General features: G+C 43.5%; 1 pseudogene; it reads left to right on the plus strand.

Annotated features, from left to right (window-relative positions):
• The first annotated feature begins 4198 nt into the window (after positions 1-4198).
• Positions 4199-8211, plus strand: LOC144828141 (F-box/WD repeat-containing protein 7 pseudogene; annotated as a pseudogene).
• Positions 8212-18227: the final 10016 nt, after the last annotated feature.

Genomic DNA, 18227 nt, shown 5'->3' on the forward strand with positions numbered 1-18227 from the left:
CAGTAAAAACTTTTTACCAAGCATTATCAAAAAGCATGACACAAAGCAACATTAAAAAAACCACAATTTGCTTCCAAATCTTCTCCATAGAGTATACAAGTCTCTATGTATATTAAATGAATCATAACTCACCTTTACAAATGCTTTAGGAGATTCACAACAGTGTCAGATACACACACCAATATTTCTTTAGCAGAGCAAAAGGTATGTTCTCCAGGCACTGCAAACCTTAATGGCACAGAGAACCTCTAATTCTACACACATATTCCTCATGGTAACCAATCAAAACTCTTCCCTCTGTATTTTCAAACCAACACCCTTCCCCCCCTCAGCCCTTTCTACCTGTTACCATAGCAACTCCCTCCTCACTGAGCTCTCAGGTTTAAAATTTTATTCTACAATGTTGCAAATCACCTCAGCAAGGATGTTTGACCTGCGAATACACCAGCTTATCTGGTGCAATGTTTCTTTAAATGACTTTTTTTTAACCATTGAAATTACTTCTTACACAGAACACAACCATGCACCCTAACTTTCAGTTTTCGACTATCTCAATCTACCAATCATTGCTTGTGATTCAAGAGCACTGACAGTCTACAGTTTTTTTTTTGCAAACTCCTATTGTTCCAACTGCCATTTCTTTCCCACACTTCATCTGACTGCACCAGAATCTCCTCTCACCATGCATTCTGTCTGGATTATTGGACATAGCTATATCCACTGGGCTCAAAGGTATGCAGCTACCAGAAATTTTCACAACCTTGATTTACAAAATGTGAACATTAAATGGATTGGCCAGAGAGGATTAAGATGTCACCAATTGATTCCATTGGTGAAAACCTTTTTGCATTTGCCACACCCTAACCTCATAATTCTGCACTGTGGTGGAAATGACTTAGGCACTTTGACTGGGGTAGGTCTGGAAATGCTTTTAAAGGACACCTTTGGGCAATTGATGGCACTTTTTCCTCAAACTGCCTTGGTATTTTCCAATATTTGCCAAAGACAGAAATGGAAGTGGTCCAACCATAGAGAGACTATGGAATGGGTTCAATATGCAACAACAACTTGCGTTACAACATGCAAGATATCTACAGAGGAGACGGTGTGCACTTCTCAGATGAGGGGAATAGAATATTCCTCCTGAATTTAAGACTGTGCATTGGTACCTACTTGTAGGTACCTAAATCAGCCACAGGACCCGAAAGCTCTTTTCAGAGCTACCCTACCTCTGATCACTCAAAATGATTATCTTTTTCTAACTTTTTTCACTATTTTTCACCAAAGTACGCTCCCCGGTACGCTTCCCGGTGCGCGTACCGGGCGCTCCCCTCGCGAAAATTTAAAAAGATTTTTATTTGTTTGGGTCTATATGGGCCTCCTAACACCCCCTCAGAAAACCTAGGGGGTCATGGAGTACCTACCGTGCCCCCTTATACCCTTTTCCAACGTTGTTTGTCCTCCATTTTCTGACTCAAATGTACCGAAACACAAAATCGAGGACTCCCGTAGCGCTGCCGGTACGCGTACCGGGGCGCGCACCGGGAAGCGCTCCCAAAAATGTTAAAAGTTAATCTACATAAAAACCACTGGAGACACTTTCACCAAATATAGAATAGGCCATACTACATACCAGTCCCTACCATTTTCCCAAATTTGGTGGAATTCCATTGAGCCATTTGAGCTGTAGCACTGTCTAAATATCCTGAGGTAAATTACATGACTAAAACACATATGAAAGTGTTAGAATTTGCAACCAATGAAAATGTTACTTTTATTTTGTATTTTTATGTGCTGACATTTCATTGGTTATGAACATGAATATATATGAAAAATGAGAGGGAAACACGGCCATTTTGAGTACTACTACCTGAGGTACATTTATAAAGGATTTCCTCTGAAAATATCAACTCCTTTCTGAAAGGTAATTTGTTAATTTTTAAGGGGAACTATGTTCTGCACTTTAAGTTAAATTGGAAAAACGTTTTCTGATAGTTTTTTACTGTCCCTCTGTTATAGTTATAGATTCAAATAGGCTTCTCTGTTATAGTTATGGATTGATTTAGGCTTCTCTAGTATATTTATGAATTTACTTAGGCTTCTTCACATGCACTTTTTTATATTTCTACTTTCTGACTGACACCATACACTGCCCAAAGATAACTTGACTGTTAAAAACTCAGAAGTACCTCTTTGAACTTAAACCCAACAGTGCCCTATCTCTACTGATATATTTATTTTTTATGCAATTTACAGCAACATAATGGAAGGAGATCAAAATAAATGTAAAATTTCATTCGAACTTGATCTTCAGGACAACCCAGAGGAAGAGAATAACGATTCAGATTTTTTGGATCAGTCTCTTGATGAAGAGTTTCTCAAATATGTGGAAGAAATGGAATCATGTAATCCAAATGAGGACATTCCAGACGACATAATGTTGGAAGTCTTATTAAATTTTGAAAAATCAGAGCAATAAATGTATATTTAATAATTAAAAATTGTTCCAGACATTATTCTTTTTTATATGTAATCAATGAAATAGTACCAAAATGAATATAATATAATGTGAGACTTATAGTATACTGTGCAATTTTTTTTTGTGATACATAGTAAGTTTGCTCATAGTTACTTCCTTTCTCCCACTATATTATCTCCAAAGGGGTGAGGTGTGTGTCTGGGTGTGTGGGGTGTGTGGGTGTGGGTGGAGGTGTGCGTGTGTGAGGTATGTGTGGGGAGTGTGTGACTGTGGGGGTGTGGGGTTGTATGCGTGTGGGTGTGTGTGGGACGTACTTGTAGGTACCTAAAACAGCCACAGAACCCAAAAGCTCTTTTCAGAGCTACCCTACCTCTAATCACTCAAAATGATTATTTTTCACTACTATTTTCACTATTTTTCACCAAAGTACGCTCCCTGATACGCTCCCCGGTACGCGTACCGTGCGCTCCCCCCGCGAAAATCGAAAAAAAATTACATTTTTTTTTGGACCCGCGGGACCCTTTTATGGCCCCCACATCAAACCTAGGGGGCCCCCTTTTGGTTATTTCCCCCTTTGTTTTTGCCATCTCTTGTGTCTCGATCCTACCGAGACACAAGATGGCAGCCGCTGCGGACTGTTTCGAATGTTTACAGACACCCGAGAGCCAATCAGCTTTCCGTGCGCAAGTCGCGTGCCGCGCCCGGAGCGCTCCCCGGTACGCGCACCGGGGCGCGCTTACAGATATATAATTTTTTTTTAACCTAAATTACTCAAAATCCTCTGGAGCACATATCTTGAGACATAGCAAAGGCACATCGGGCTACCAGTCCCTACAATTTTGGCAAGTTTGGTGAAAATCCATTCAGCCGTTCGAGCTAAAAGTGCGACAGACCGCCCTATGGAAATTAACATGGGAAAACACGTTTTGGGACCCCCCTTTTATCTCGGCCCCCGCTTGATGAATCCCCCCAAAACTTTCAGGGAAGGAGCGGAGCGCCGCGAAGCAAAGTTGCTGACAAATTCAGGCAGATTCCTCAACCGGCGCCAAAGTTATTCCCAATAGAATGTTGCGATTTCCCTATGGAAATCAATCCTAACTATAACTACCTACTGGCGACCGCCAGTAGGTAATATATATATATATGGGTCCCAAAACGTGTTTTCCCCATGCAATTTCCCATAGGACCTTTAGCCCGGGCCACAGCCCAAACGGCTGAAAGGAATTACACCAAACTTGGCAAAAAGGTAGAGTTCTGTTCGCAGATCACGCTTTTTGTTTAATGGTGTAAATACGTTCAGTTGTTCCTGAGTAAATCAAAAGTAAAATCATTGATATATATTGGAGGTGTTACGGTAAGCTTACTGTAAGCTTACTGTACTTTGTACCTTCCAGAGCACGAGCTGAATGCTAATTGACTGTCAACTGTCTGTTAACACTCTAAACCAGAAAGTGTTAACAACCATCTTGTGCCTCTATAGACTGAGGCACAAGAAAGCAGGGAAACAAAGGTGGAAAACACGCAAATGGGGCAGGGTAGAAACACCCTGACCCCGTAGGCCTGCTCAGGGGGTCCCACAAGGACCCCCATGACCCCATTTTTTTTTGTTGGGAAAAATCGCGGGGTTCGCATACCCTGCCTATAAAAACAAATTGCATTTTTTTACATGGGGATTCCAACTCGGCATACTTAGGCTCAATTAAAACAAAATAATAATAAATGCGCACGGAGGCCTGTAGGTCCTCGGAGTTTCCTGGCTGCGGTCGGAGTAGATCCCCGGGTAGAGAGTGCATGGAAGATCCGGAGCCGCAGCGGAGGAGCGCGGTGGACATCAACCGAGCGGGCATCAAGGAGCTGGAGGGGCGCTGAGGGGTATCGGCAGGAGGAGAGCCCGGGGCATCGTGCGGAAGAGAGAGGACATGAAGGCGTTCAACTCCTTAGAAGATCTCCTGCATGTGAAGGGGATTACCACCCGCATTCTGGAAATTAACAGTGACCGCCTAACGTGCCGGAAGAGGCAGTGCAGTGGTTATACTGGCCGGGGTAGCTGCTCGCACAACAACACACAGCCAGGGCCATCCAGTTCTACAGGAGATGCTTTGAATGGCAACGTGTCTCAGGAACATTCCAGAGGCACGGGCAGAGAGGAGGAAGAAGAGTCAGATATTCAGGGCGTTTGGTGGGAGGAAGAGGAGGATGAGTCGGAAGAGTCTGACCACTCTGGCGTGCGAGGAGAGGATGAAGGGGAGGAAGAGAGCGAAGATGAAGAGGATGGCAGTGACGTTTACTTCTAATATATGATGGATGAGAGCTGGATTGATTATCTGGAGCGTACTGAGGTGGGGAACCTCATTCATTATGTTCGGCCCAAGATGAAATGAAAGCCTGAGAATGGTGTTGATGTGAGAGCTCTATCTCCTGGAAAGAAGTTATGCAAAGGCTCAGAGTACAGCAGTTTTAGGTCATTAGCACAATGCAAAAACAGTGCCACAACGTTTGGGGACCTGGGAAATACCAACCACCATGGGCATCAGCGTCGACGAATCCCTTCCATCGGCCCTCCAGCAGAGCTGCAGGACTGGCTGCAAACCTTTCAGAAGTGGACCGGTCCCGAGAGGTTGCTAGCATTGGATGAGCTCATCGATCGCTGTGAACCATCTCAAATCAAGTATATGATGCAAGTCATCGAGCCACAGTTCCAACGTGATTTACAATGTTATGCAAATGCTGGCCCCTGAGGCCGAAACGATATGTAATTTGTACATTGTTATTAGTTTGTATATGATCCCGCATTAGGCATTTAGTACACTGGTTATTTTTACCCACTAGGGTCAAATAAGCTGCTAGCTAGCCAAATCCAATCACTAGTGTATTTGATTATTGTTATATGTCTAAATATCCAGACAGTGTCACATGCTAAGCTATTTTTTTATAAGTTTTTATTATGGCCTACTTGGGCGAATCAATCATATGTTTACTGAGAAGTGCACTGGTATGTTTAGGTATTTACTCATATCGGCTGTACCCACTTGGGTTGCATGCTTGTAAACCGGTCTATATTGCCTATCTGACTGCTTTTCATGTGAACGGGGGCATAGCTCAACCAGTACGTGCATCTTTTGCCGTGGGTTTCAGCTACTGACAAGAGTTTGCGGCTCACCCCGAGACTTTTTTGATAAAATTTCCCACTAATTCATTATTACTATTATTTTTTGGCACAAATGAACTTATGATGCCACACAACAAGGTGATCATATACCGTACACTATTTATGTGTTTTCTTTATGTATTAGATGCCATGATAGTCAGCAAGCCGATGATTTGTAAACATTGTATTTACTTTTTGTTTGCAGCACACGTGTTTATTATTATATTTGCACACGTTTATAATGATGATGATATGAAAACAGGAGGCTCTCTAATGAAAATAAATTTAATGGCACTTGTTCTATGGCCAGAATTTGAGACATTCCCACTGACTTTCTTGTTCTTTCTCCATATGTTTCGCTATCGCATTGGATTTAATCTCTCTACTACCCAAAGAGCTTGCCCTGTACGTACTATCCTTCTTAGAGCCCCGGGACCTTCTGCGAGCCGCTCAGACCTGCCGCTACTGGAGGATCCTGGCTGAGGACAATTTGCTATGGCCGGAAAAATGCAGAGATGAAGGAATTGATGAGCCCCTCAACCTGAGACGGCGGAGGATGCTGACACCTGGTTTCATGTACAGTCCATGGAAATTTGGTTTCATGAGGCAGCACAAGATAGATATGAACTGGCGAAGCGGGGACATCAGCCCCCCTAAGGTGCTAAAGGGACATGATGATCACGTCATAACTTGTCTTCAGTTCTGTGGGAACCGGATAGTTAGCGGGTCTGATGACAACACGCTAAAGGTGTGGTCTGCTATCATAGGAGAGTGTGTTCAGACATTGGTGGGGCACACAGGCGGCATCTGGTCCTCTCAGATGAGAGATAATATAGTGATTAATGGCTCCACAGACAGGACGCTGAAGGTCGGGAACGCAGACTCTGGCGAGTGCATCCACACCCTGTACGGGCATACATCCACAGTGCGCTTTATGCACCTCCACGCAAGCAGGGTTGTTAGCGGCTCACGTGATGCCACCCTGCGGCTCTGGGACATTGAGACTGGACAGTGTCTGCATGTACTTATGGGTCATGTGGCTGCTGTTCGCTGCGTGCAGTACGATGGCAAGAATGAGGTCAGCGGTGCTTATGATTACACTGTGAAGGTCTGGGACCCGGAGACGGAGACTTGCATTCACACTCTGCAAGGTCACACCAACAGAGTCTACTCCTTGCAGTTTGATTGGGAGCATATTGTGAGCGGCTCCTTGGACACCTCTATCTATGTCTGGGATGTGGAAAGTCGAAATTGTTTGCACATGCTTATGGGTCATCAGTCCCTGACCAGTGGGATAGAGCTGCGGGACAACACCCTCGTCTCAGGAAATGCCGACTCCACTGTGAAGATCTGGGATATAAAGACAGGACAGTGCTTACAGACACTGCAGGGCCCCCAGAAGCATCAGAGTGCTGTCACTTGCTTACAGTTCAGCTCGAAGTTTGTGGTAACAAGCTCAGATGATGGCACCGTTAAACTTTGGGACCTGAAGACAGGCGATTTCATCCTTAACCTGGTGGCTCTTGAAAGCGGTGGTAGTGGAGGAGTTGTATGGCGAATCCGGGCTTCCAATACTAACCTAGTGTGTGCAGTTGGTAGTCGAAATGGCACAGAGGAAACAAAGTTTCAATAATAAATGTGTAAGTTGACTGCCAAATTCCGTTCCTTGTGCCTCTACTATTGTCACCCCGTCCCTCTCTGCTGTCACTCCTAGACCACCAATTTTCGATATCCATCCGGCAACAATTTAATTAAATCAATGACCAGCACTCGGAGTCGGAGCCGAAATATATCTCATCGCATTTCCGCTTCCAATCTCTCTAGCTCAAACTTCCAATCATCTCTCAACCCGAAGAAGGATACGTCAATCTATCCGGCACTGTTTGCATTCCAAGCCTCGCTATCAAAATTAGAGCAACTCTCATTGGCCAAACTTCACCAGTGAAGAATCTCATTTGCTGTACTTTCTAGGGGGACTGACCACTGTCTTTTTAAAATGGCGCTGCTCTGAGTTTCTCAGTAAATGCTAGAACTGTAGCCCAGTGTTGCCAGATTCGTTGTCTGTGAGTTGTGAAGTGTCTGTAGGTGCCTCGCAGTGTGTATGCACGGCCCTGTGCAGAGTGTGAAGTGTGCCATGGGGGTCTCCGTCTGTGCGCCCACCCCATAGCTCGCTAGCTCTGTCCTAAACCTGTCCTGACTCCTGCTGCAGACACCTCTCCTCTGATGCGGACAAGCTCTCCTCTGGTGCTCTGGCAAACATGGGCCTCTGTCAGAGGAGTGCCCCTCAGAGTGAGGTTTGTGACAGTATCACAACATACCGTAACCAGATGTAATGATTCCCCGCCTATTTACAACGGAAGGATGAAGGGCTGAGACGGTCATTGCCAGATTCAAGCTCGACATCTGCAGACCACAGTGAGCCCTGAAGTCACTGAGTGCTATTGCCGGATTCAGTCTTGTGATCTGCACTCCCGCCACAGTGATCACTGAAGTCATCGAGTGACATTGGTGGATTCAGTCTCGTGATCTGCAGGCTACTGTGAGCCCTGAAGTCAGAGTGATATTGCTGGATTCTGTCTCGTGATCTGCAGGCCACAGTGAACCCTGGAGTCACTGAGTGATATTGCCGGTTTGCACTGACGTCCCTTGTTTGCCTGCTTTAAATGGGCTGGTGTTGTCAGACACTGGGTGCTTCCAGTTCTTTCATTTGAAACAGAGAGTTTCACCTCTTCACTGCAGTGACACACTACTTTGAATTGGTGACTACAGGCACCTCTCAATAGCGATCAGACCCCCTGGGACACCAAGTGCTGGTGCTGTTACATTTCCGCTTCAGCCTCGGGGTCTCAGCAGCACTGCTGAGTTCACCAGCTCACCCACCCTGTCAGGCCAGGAAGGTACAGTGCTACTTTGAACAGCATCTCAATGCTTCCCTTGCTGACCACCTTCGGGTCAAGTAGTTGCCACTCTTGCTTCTCTCGGTTATCTTCTGACCAGGTCAGGAATGTCCCTTTGACCTACTTGTCACAGGTTTCAATTCCGGCGTGACCACTCAGCCCATCATCCTCCCGAAGTCGATAAAGTAAGTGAGTGCCACCTCTGATACTCGGCACCAAGATGGCCCCAGGGGTTAGCGTGCCACACTCTATTTCCTACCTCCCGTCCTTCACAACTATACAGAACTGTTGCATGTTTCAAAATCTGCAGAACTGCTCTTGCATCTTTACAAACTCTTTCTACCCCTTCTCAACTTCATAGCACTTCCCCATCCTTCAAAAGTGTAGAGCATACTTCCCATCCATCACAAATCTACACCTTCAAAATATTCAGAAATTTCCTCCCATGTTTTACAACTATGCATAACTCCCCCTAACTAATTTGCAGAATGTCTTCTGTTTTCCCACATCTGCTGCCTTTCACAGCTCTTGAGTCACCTCCATTTGTTCAGTTTCCTTAACAGTTGCACAGAATTCCCCCCATCCCTCGCAACTCCACAGAACACCGTTAGCAGCTTTCTTGAGCTCCTCTTGCATCCTTCCTAGTTCCATAGACCTTGCTTCTATTCCTCACAAATCCAAATAACTCCTCTCACATCTTTCACAACAATACAGAAGTCACTTGTGTGCTTTGACACTACAGAACTTGGCTCCTATCCTTCAGCAACCTACAGAATTGTTACACTCTTTATAATTCACAGAATATTACTTCCACGCTGCATACAAGCTCCTAATGTTGCATAGATCCTCCACAGCTTTCCAGAACCTCCACTATCATCCACAGTTTCATAGAATATCCCTTTGTTCAAAATGTTGTCCATCCAATCTCTCATCTGAGGAACATCCTTCTTGTACTTCGCTACTTTTCAGACTTTCTCCATATTTCACAACGATGTAAGACTAAACTCTTATCCATCCTTATTCTTTAGATAGTTGTTCCACCCTTTGCAAGTCTTGGTTTTGGGCTGTCATCGATGGTGAGTCGTTCTCCTCTCTGTTCTTGCACTACCTGCTTTGAGCAGGGGCTGGTCATTACGTGCAATCTTACATTTTCACCTCTCGCCTTCGCACCACCTAGTATACAGCACGTGTGGACATTGGCTGTGTGTTCCTACACACCAAAAAGATGATGCTGCTACCGTTAAGAATGTTTTTCACAAAGAACATAAACAGGCACGGTTCAGGGCGTTCTCTGGGTCACAGCAGAGGTACAACAGTGAGAAAAAGGTAGAGTGAGTTAACAGTGCACAGGCTAACATTGACTGGTTTCACATGAAACTTTTTCTAAGTGTGGAGTTTTGGAAGTTTAAAAAATTCCTGTAAAATCGACCGAACTACGAATTGTGATTTACTCGCCTGTTATCACAAGAGACATCAGTGCTGCATCTTTGAGCCCAGGACGGACCCTGAAAAGTAAATGTAACCATACTTACAGTAACTTGAATTTCCTTCCATAGGCTAACTTTCACATGTTTTACTTGGAAATTCTTCTAAGTGTGGAGTTTTGGAACTTTAAAAAATTCCACTAAAATCAGCCGAACTACGAATTCCGATGTACTCACCTGTTATCAAGAGAGATCTCAGTGCTGCATCTTTCAGCCCACTACTGATCCTGAAAAGTAATTCTAACCTTAGTTACAGTAACTTGAATTTCCTTCCATAGGATATCATTGCCTGCTATATAAAATATATATAAATTAAAAAAATATTTAAAAAAATATATATATTACAATTTCAAAAAATTTCAAAACATTTATTTTTCAATTTATATAACAAATGTGTAATGTCATTTAAAAAATAAAATATCTAAAAATAAATAATTTAAAATAATGTAGTAAATCAGTATAAAAAATATAACAATTAATACATTTAAAATTTATCATTTACAAAACCTTTGAAATTCACTGAAACAACCATAGGTTTTAGCCGCGTTATAGTTAGGAATTAGCATTTAAAAAAACCTTAGAAATTCACTGAAAAAACCATAGGTTTCAGCCACGTTATAGTTAGGAATTAGCATTTAAAAAACCTTAGAAATTCACTGAAAAAACCATGTGTTCATACATGTTATAGTTAGCTGGACATTTCACTCATACAAAACCATTGAAATCCCCCCGTTATAGTTAACTATAACTCGCGCGCCCGCAATGCACTGCTATGGTTTTTTCATTGAATTTCTAAGGTTTTTTAAATGCTCATTTTTAACTATAACGTGGCTGAAACCTATGGTTTTTTCAGTGAACATATATATATATATATACATTTTATTTCAAATGTAGCCTATTTTCTTAAAAGGAAAACAGAACACGTTTACAAAAAATGAATGGATAGGCAGATCTTTTTTAGGAGTAAGGCAGTGGCGCTATGGACCATTGCCTACTCCTAAAAAACATTGTTGTCAACAACCTCAAAAGAAAAGGTGTCACTTGGGATTTCTTCCTGTTTGAGAAAACATTACCATCAATTTTGAATTGCTGGTAAAATATGTTTTGCGGCCGGATTTGGGTCCCAAAACAATGCATACTTTAATGTTTTGAAGGTACACTCTTAGCACACCCATTCCAAATAGTGGTTCAAGAAGATTTACTTTACTTATTGAATGAGTTGGATTTTTTTTTTTTATCGTTAACTGGGTTTAGTATGGTACACAAAGTGTTTTATGTGGTTGCAAACACTCAGATTTGCCAAATATAATGGTTTGCAACTGTTAAAACAATATGTACTTCGGTCCCTAGATGCATTAGTCGTAGGCATCACTAGTTTTCTTTGCACGGGAGAGGCAGGCTGTCCTTTGGGGAATCGAGTGATTACTCCACATCCTCGCGTATTTGGGCATGCAACCAATTCAACCAGAGCCCCCAGAACCAGCTCTTTCAGGAGTGCCAGCCAGTTGTCTAATCTGCACATTTCCTGATTCTTAACCCCTTCCGCGCTCATGACGAGCTCAGCTCGTCATAAGTTACGACGCTCGTACGCTCATGACGAGCTGAGCTCGTCATGTAACGCGGCTTTTAAAAAAACGCAGCGCACAGCGGGAAAACCGCTAGCGCGCATGCGGTTAAAGGAAGATTGGAAAGTCGTAAATCTATCCATCAAAGGACTAGACTGCTAAAAGGCACACAACCTATAAAAGGTCTACAAATTAAAAAACACGAAGAGACTTGCCTTTCATGGGTTGAGCACTTAGGGGCATATTTACAAGCCCCTTGCGCCACTTTTGCGTCACTTTTCCAATGTTAAAAATGACGCAAAAGTGACGCAAGGGGCTTGTAAATCTGCCCCTTAGTTACATTTCAAAACGCTTTGACTAGGCATAGCCCTGCTAAGTGTCCTAGGTCCAACAAATTGCTCCAGGCCATGTTATTTTAGTTTATTCTGGGACTTGTAGTCTTGTTTCTTCCATTATGAAACCAGGACTACAAGTCTTACAAATTAACAAAAGCCTGGACTGGAACAGGCCATCATACATGGCCCTGGGAGACTTGACAGCTATGCTGTGAAGTACAGAAAGCAGATCTCAAACTCTCTCACGTCGGTCATGCGCAACTCAGTCAGTCCAGTTTCCTTTGCATTCTGGGACATATAGTCCTGTATATTATAGTAATATAAGAAAATATAAAGTGTAAGGAAAGCAAATTAAAAAAAGGCTGATAAAACTTCAGTGTGTGTTTTTACCAAGGCTAGGGGTTGGAGAGATGCCCATGGGATCTGCGATGGAACGATGTTAAATGCGCAATGGGATTCAAAAAGAAAAGGGCCCCTTTTCAGAGGCGATATGTAGTCTTCCGCAAATCTCTGTTAGATGAAAGTATTCAGGAAACAAACTGTAATGAGCCCCAGGAGCGGGCTTACTATTGGCAGATGGCCTTCTGTGACACTGATTCACCCTTCGTTAGAACCTAGTCTGCTGCATGAATGAGGTGTGGATGTGCAGCACATGACCCTTTGAAGAAGTGACTTTTGTCACTGGTGTGATGAGAGGACTTCAAAAACCTGAGCCTAAAAACATAGGGGCAGATTTATGAGGCCTTTGCGCCTCTCTGCGCTGCAATTGCGTCACTTTATTTGATGCAACGGCGGCGCAAACAATGCACCCTATTTACAACGTGACGCATCTAGGAGATGAGTCACGTTGTAAAGCCCTGCGTCACTCAGTCACTTTCAGGCCAATGCTGCGTCAAAACCTTGCGCCTGCTTGAAGCAGGCGTAGGTCTTGACGCAGCATTGTGAAGATGGGGCACCCCCGAGCCTTGCTGGAGCTGCGTCGCGCTTGCGACGCAACTCCAGCAATGCGCCACCTTCACGACACAGATGCGTCACGCATCTGTGCCGTTTTTGCCCCATGGTGCGCCGCATTATAAATGCGGCGCACCATGGGTGGCGGAGCTGTGCCGCACTGTGGCGCACATTAACTGGCGCATCCCTGGGGATGCGCCAGTTAACATAAATCTGCCCCATAGTAATTAATGTGCTCACCCAACCATCTCTCTCCAAAACCGAGACTGTCTACTCAGATGCAGGACATCTGGGCACCCTACATAGATTTCCTCCTACAATTTACAACGATTTTGTATTTTTTTGGGATTCACAAATAATACACAAGACTAAATGTGTAGAGTTACAGACATAGTAGATGGCCATTGGTAGTCCTTTCAAGAGATCCAGGAAGGTGTGTTTGACTATAATATTCCCTACAATTGGAATTATTGGATATTTAACTAGCATTTTTCTTATTTTGTGGCTGGCAATTGTTTCATTTTCAGGTGTTTGATTTCTGTTTGTGTCTGCTTACATCCCCAAGTCTGTTGCAACTAATCTTCGCAAAACTAAAGGAGATGAAGGACGGAGTGTTGAACATTGCAAGCACTCACCCCAGTCAACTGATCTGGGTTTAATCCATCATCATTCTTTAACTCACTCTGCCACCCCCGTTCAGACATGGCCATATGTAAATCAGTCTGACCCTATGCCTCATGGGAACAGTCTAGCCCGAACTGCCAAGCCATGTCTTCCCTGGACCGGAAACAAGCATCCTGGGACCGGTTTCTGGCTAATCAGCCGTCATCAGCCAGGCTAGCTTGAATCCAGTGGCTAGGGGGCCGATTCACAGAACTAACTTAAAACAAAATCCTAAACTTACTACCATTTTGGTATTACAGAAGGCACTTACTAATTTTGGTATTCACAGAAGGCACCTACTCATCAATGAGTAAGTGCCTTCTGTGAATACCAAAATTAGTAACTGACTCCTTTTGAGTAACGTACTCATTTTAGTATTCACAGAAGGCACTTAATCATTGATGAGAAAGTGCCTTCAGTGAATACCAAAATGAGTAAGTGCCTTCTGTGAATACCAAAATAAGTAAGTTACTCAAAATGAGTAAGTTACTGATTTTGGTATTCACAGAAGGCACTTACTCATCAATGAGTAAGTGCCTTCTGTGAATACCAAAATGAGTAAGTGCCTTCTGTGAATACCAAAATGGAAGTAAGTTTAGGGTTTTGTCTTAAGTGTGTTCTGTGAATCAGGCCCAAAGTTAGCAAGGGACCCACATCTGAGCATACCCTGCCAACTTAGGGCAAACAAAGCAAAACCAAAGAGGATGATGGACAGCGTGTTGAACATTGCAAGCACTCACCCCCAGTCAACTGATGTGGGTTTTCATTCTTTAGCTTACTCCGCCACTCTAGTTCAGACATGCCCATATGCAAATCCGTCTGACCCTGTGCCTCATGGGAACAGTCCAATCCGAACTGCCAAGCCATGTCTTCCCTGGACCGGAAACAAGCATCCTGGGACCGGTTTCTGGCTAATCAGCCGTCATCATCCAGGCTAACTTGAATCCAGTGGTAAAGTGAGCAAGGGACCCACACCTGGGCATACCCAGCCAACTTGGGGCAAACAAAGCAAAACCAAAGGGGATGATGGCCGGAGTGTTGAACATTGCAAGCACTCACCCCCAGTCAACTGATCTGGGTTTAATCCATCATCATTCTTTAGCTCACTCCGCCACCCCAGTTCAGACATGGCCATAATTAAATCAGTCTGACCCTGTGCCTCATGGGAACAGTCCAGCCCGAACTTCCAAGCCATGTCTTCCCTGAACTGGAAACAAGCATCCTGGGACCGGTTTCTGGCTAATCAGCCATTATCAGCCAGGCTAGCTTGAATCCAGTGGCTAGGGGCCCGATTCACAGAACTAACTTAAGACAAAATCGTAAACTCACTGCCATTTTGGTATCACTGAAGGCACTTACTAATTTTAGTATTCACAGAAGGCACTTACTCATCAATGAGTAAGTGCCTTCTGTGAATACCAAAATAAGTAACTTACTCATTTTGAGTAACTTACTCATTTTAGTATTCACAGAAGGCACTTACTCATTGACAAGTAAGTGCCTCCTGTGAATACCAAAATGAGTAAGTGCCTTCTGTGAATACCAAAATGAGTAAGTTACTCAAAATGAGTAAGTTACTCATTTTGGTATTCACAGAAGGCACTTACTCATCAATGAGTAAGTGCCTTCTGTGAATACCAAAATGAGTAAGTGCCTACTGTGGATACCAAAATGAGTAAGTGCCTTCTGTGAATACCAAAATGGTAGTAAATTTAGGGATTTTGTCTTAAGTTTGTTCTGTGAATTGGGCCTAAAGTGAGCAAGAGTCCCACATCTGGGCATTCCCTGCCAACTTAGGGCAAACAAAGCAAAACCAAAGGGGATGATGGACGAAGTGTTGAACATTGCAAGCACTTACTCCCAGTCAATTTATCTGGGTTTAATCCATCATCATTATTTAGCTCACTATGCCACCCCAGTTCAGACATGCCCATATGCAAATCATTCTGACCCTGTGCCTCATGGGAACAGTCCAGCCCGAACTGCCAAGACATGTCTTTCCTAGACCAGAAACAAGCATCCTGGGACAGGTTTCTGGCTAATCAGCCGTCATCAACCAGGCTAGCTTGAATCCAGTGGCAAAGTGAGCAAGGGACCCACGTCTGGGCATACCCTGCCAACTTAAGGCAAACAAAGCAAAACCAAAGGGGATGATGGACGGAGTGTTGAACATTGCAAGCACTCACCCCCAGTCAACTGATCTGGGTTTAATTCATCATCATTCTTTAGCTCACTCCCCAGTTCAGGCATGGCCATATGTAAATCAGTCTGACCCGGTGCCTCATGGAAAGAGTCCAGCCCGAACTGCCAGGCCATGTCTTCCCTGGACCGGAATAAAGCATCCTGGGACCGGTTTCTAGCTAATCATCAGCCGTCAGCAGCCAGGCTGGCTTGATTCCAGTGGCAAAGTGAGCAAGGGACCCAAGTCTGGCCATACCCTGCCAACTTAGGGCAAACAAAGCAAAACCAAAGGGGATGATGGATGGAGTGTTGAACATTGTCTGATCCTGTGCCTCGTCGCCCCAAGTTGTCATGGTATACCCATGAGGCACAGGGTCAAGACTGATTTGCCTATGGCCAGGTATAAACTGGGGTTGCATGGCGAGCAAAAGAATGATGGATTTACCCAGATCTCTTGACTGGGAGTGAATGTTTTGATTTTTTCTGCATTCCGTTCATCAATTGTGTGTCTTTTGCTTTCTCATCCTAAGTGCGCCTGGTATGCCCTGACGTGGGTCCTGGGCTCACTGTGCCTCTGGAATCAAGCTATCCTGCCTGATGAGGGATGAAACCCCGAAACCGGTTCTAGGATGCTTGTTTCCAGTCCAGGGAGGACCTGGCTTGGCAGTTCGGGCTGGACTGTTCCCATGAGGCACAGGGTCAAGACTGATTTGCCTATGGCCAGGTCTAAACTGGGATGGCATGATGAGCAAAATAAAGATGAATTTAACCCAGATCTCTTGACTGGGGGGGATGTTTTGATTTGTTCTGCATTCCATCCATCAAATGTGTGTCTTTTGCATCCGCAGGAGTGACATGTTGCAAAATGCAAGACTGCATCTCTAGTCTCTTCCCTTTTTCTTCTTCCACCCCTCCTGCCTAGGACTCTACGATTTATGATTGGTGCTGAAGCTGCCTCATTATCTAAATGCAAATGCCTAACGTGTAATGTTACAGTTTATATCCAGTGTCACAGACATGTGCTTGTACCTGTAGTCAGAGCTCAAAGCAGTGCAACAGATATCCTGCTGTTTACAACAGTTTCTAAGTTGCCATTAATGTTTTTTCTTTTTTTATCATGCTCTAATTATTTTATTGCCCCTGACAGCGACTGCTAACTATCTAGCAGGCAAAGCCTGACTGTGGAATACTCATGTACTGAACGTGCAAGAGAACTGTTGTCGCTGGCATTTGCCTTTAGAATGTTACCACGGACTCTGGACTCCTGTTAGATGGAGGTTAAATGCTGTAATATCAATGCATACCGGTTGGAAACACGAAATAAAGGAATGTTGAAAAACACTATTTCTTTCGAATCCATTCTGTGAGAAAATAATATATTTTGTTGCCTGCACACCTTCTTGTCGGAATATTACCATATGAAATCTATTATTCTCTTCAGTTTCCATAGTGTTCTGTCTTTCCAAGAAATCTGTGGTATTGTCAATAAATACTGACATGTATTTAAGTAACTTTGGTAAATGGTAATCTAAGTAGTAGCAAATGGTACAAATAGAAATACACTACCCCTATGATTGTGCTGGTAACCAAGGAATTGGTTTGTGCATTAGGCATCTTAAATCAGCTGATCATCACCTGAGTAGCCCTCCTGTGATCACCAGGTAAAGATTGCTGGAGAGTTCTATAAATTACAGTATTATTGACGTTGCTTTTTTAATTCTGTTTTTGCTGTTGTTTATTCCATATCAACCCCCACCAACTGTGAGAGCTGTTAATGTCGAAAACACAACAGCAAAATAAATGTCACAATTGGAGGGAAGATGGATTTGAGGAACACATTGATTGGAGGGATAGGGTGAAATATGGAAAAAGTTGAGAGAGAGCGATCCATGGATATCAGAGAAACACATACGAACAGTTAGTTTGTATGTCTGCTGTGGAATGAATTTAATCTAATTTCATAGATTTGCGTGTTATAACAGGTTTTAGTTTACAAACACAGATTCGCAAAAATATTATTACCTACATTATATTCCCACTAGATAGAGGTTACCCTATTGTGTTCAGTACCTTCTGGGTTATTATGTAATGCAGTCTTTAGTGTTGGACACTATATTGTGGTGATAACTATATTATGGGGCACTTCATCATTAAAGGTAGTCACAAAATTATTTTAAGCAAAGGTTAACTGAAAGAAATGGTATTCATTAAATAAAAAGACTAAACATAACATAATAAAATAAGTCTGAATTACATAAGACACATAAGGGGGCCGATTCCGATCCTGGAAAAACGCTGTACAAATCGTGGTATTGTGCGTTTTCCCCATACAACTCATACTTGTAAGGAGGTCCCTACAACCTAGGAAGTACGATCCGTACAAATAGACGCACTCTATACAAATTGTAAAAAAGACCATACAACTCGTATATACAAGCGATTCCGATTCGGATTGCTCTGTACGCGACGTTGCCTTGTATTCCCGGCAGCAGTTTACAACCCGGCAAGTACGATTCGTACAAAC

This window comes from Lissotriton helveticus, chromosome 4_1 (assembly GCF_964261635.1).
Source record: "Lissotriton helveticus chromosome 4_1, aLisHel1.1, whole genome shotgun sequence".
Classification (NCBI taxonomy): Eukaryota; Metazoa; Chordata; class Amphibia; order Caudata; family Salamandridae; genus Lissotriton; species Lissotriton helveticus.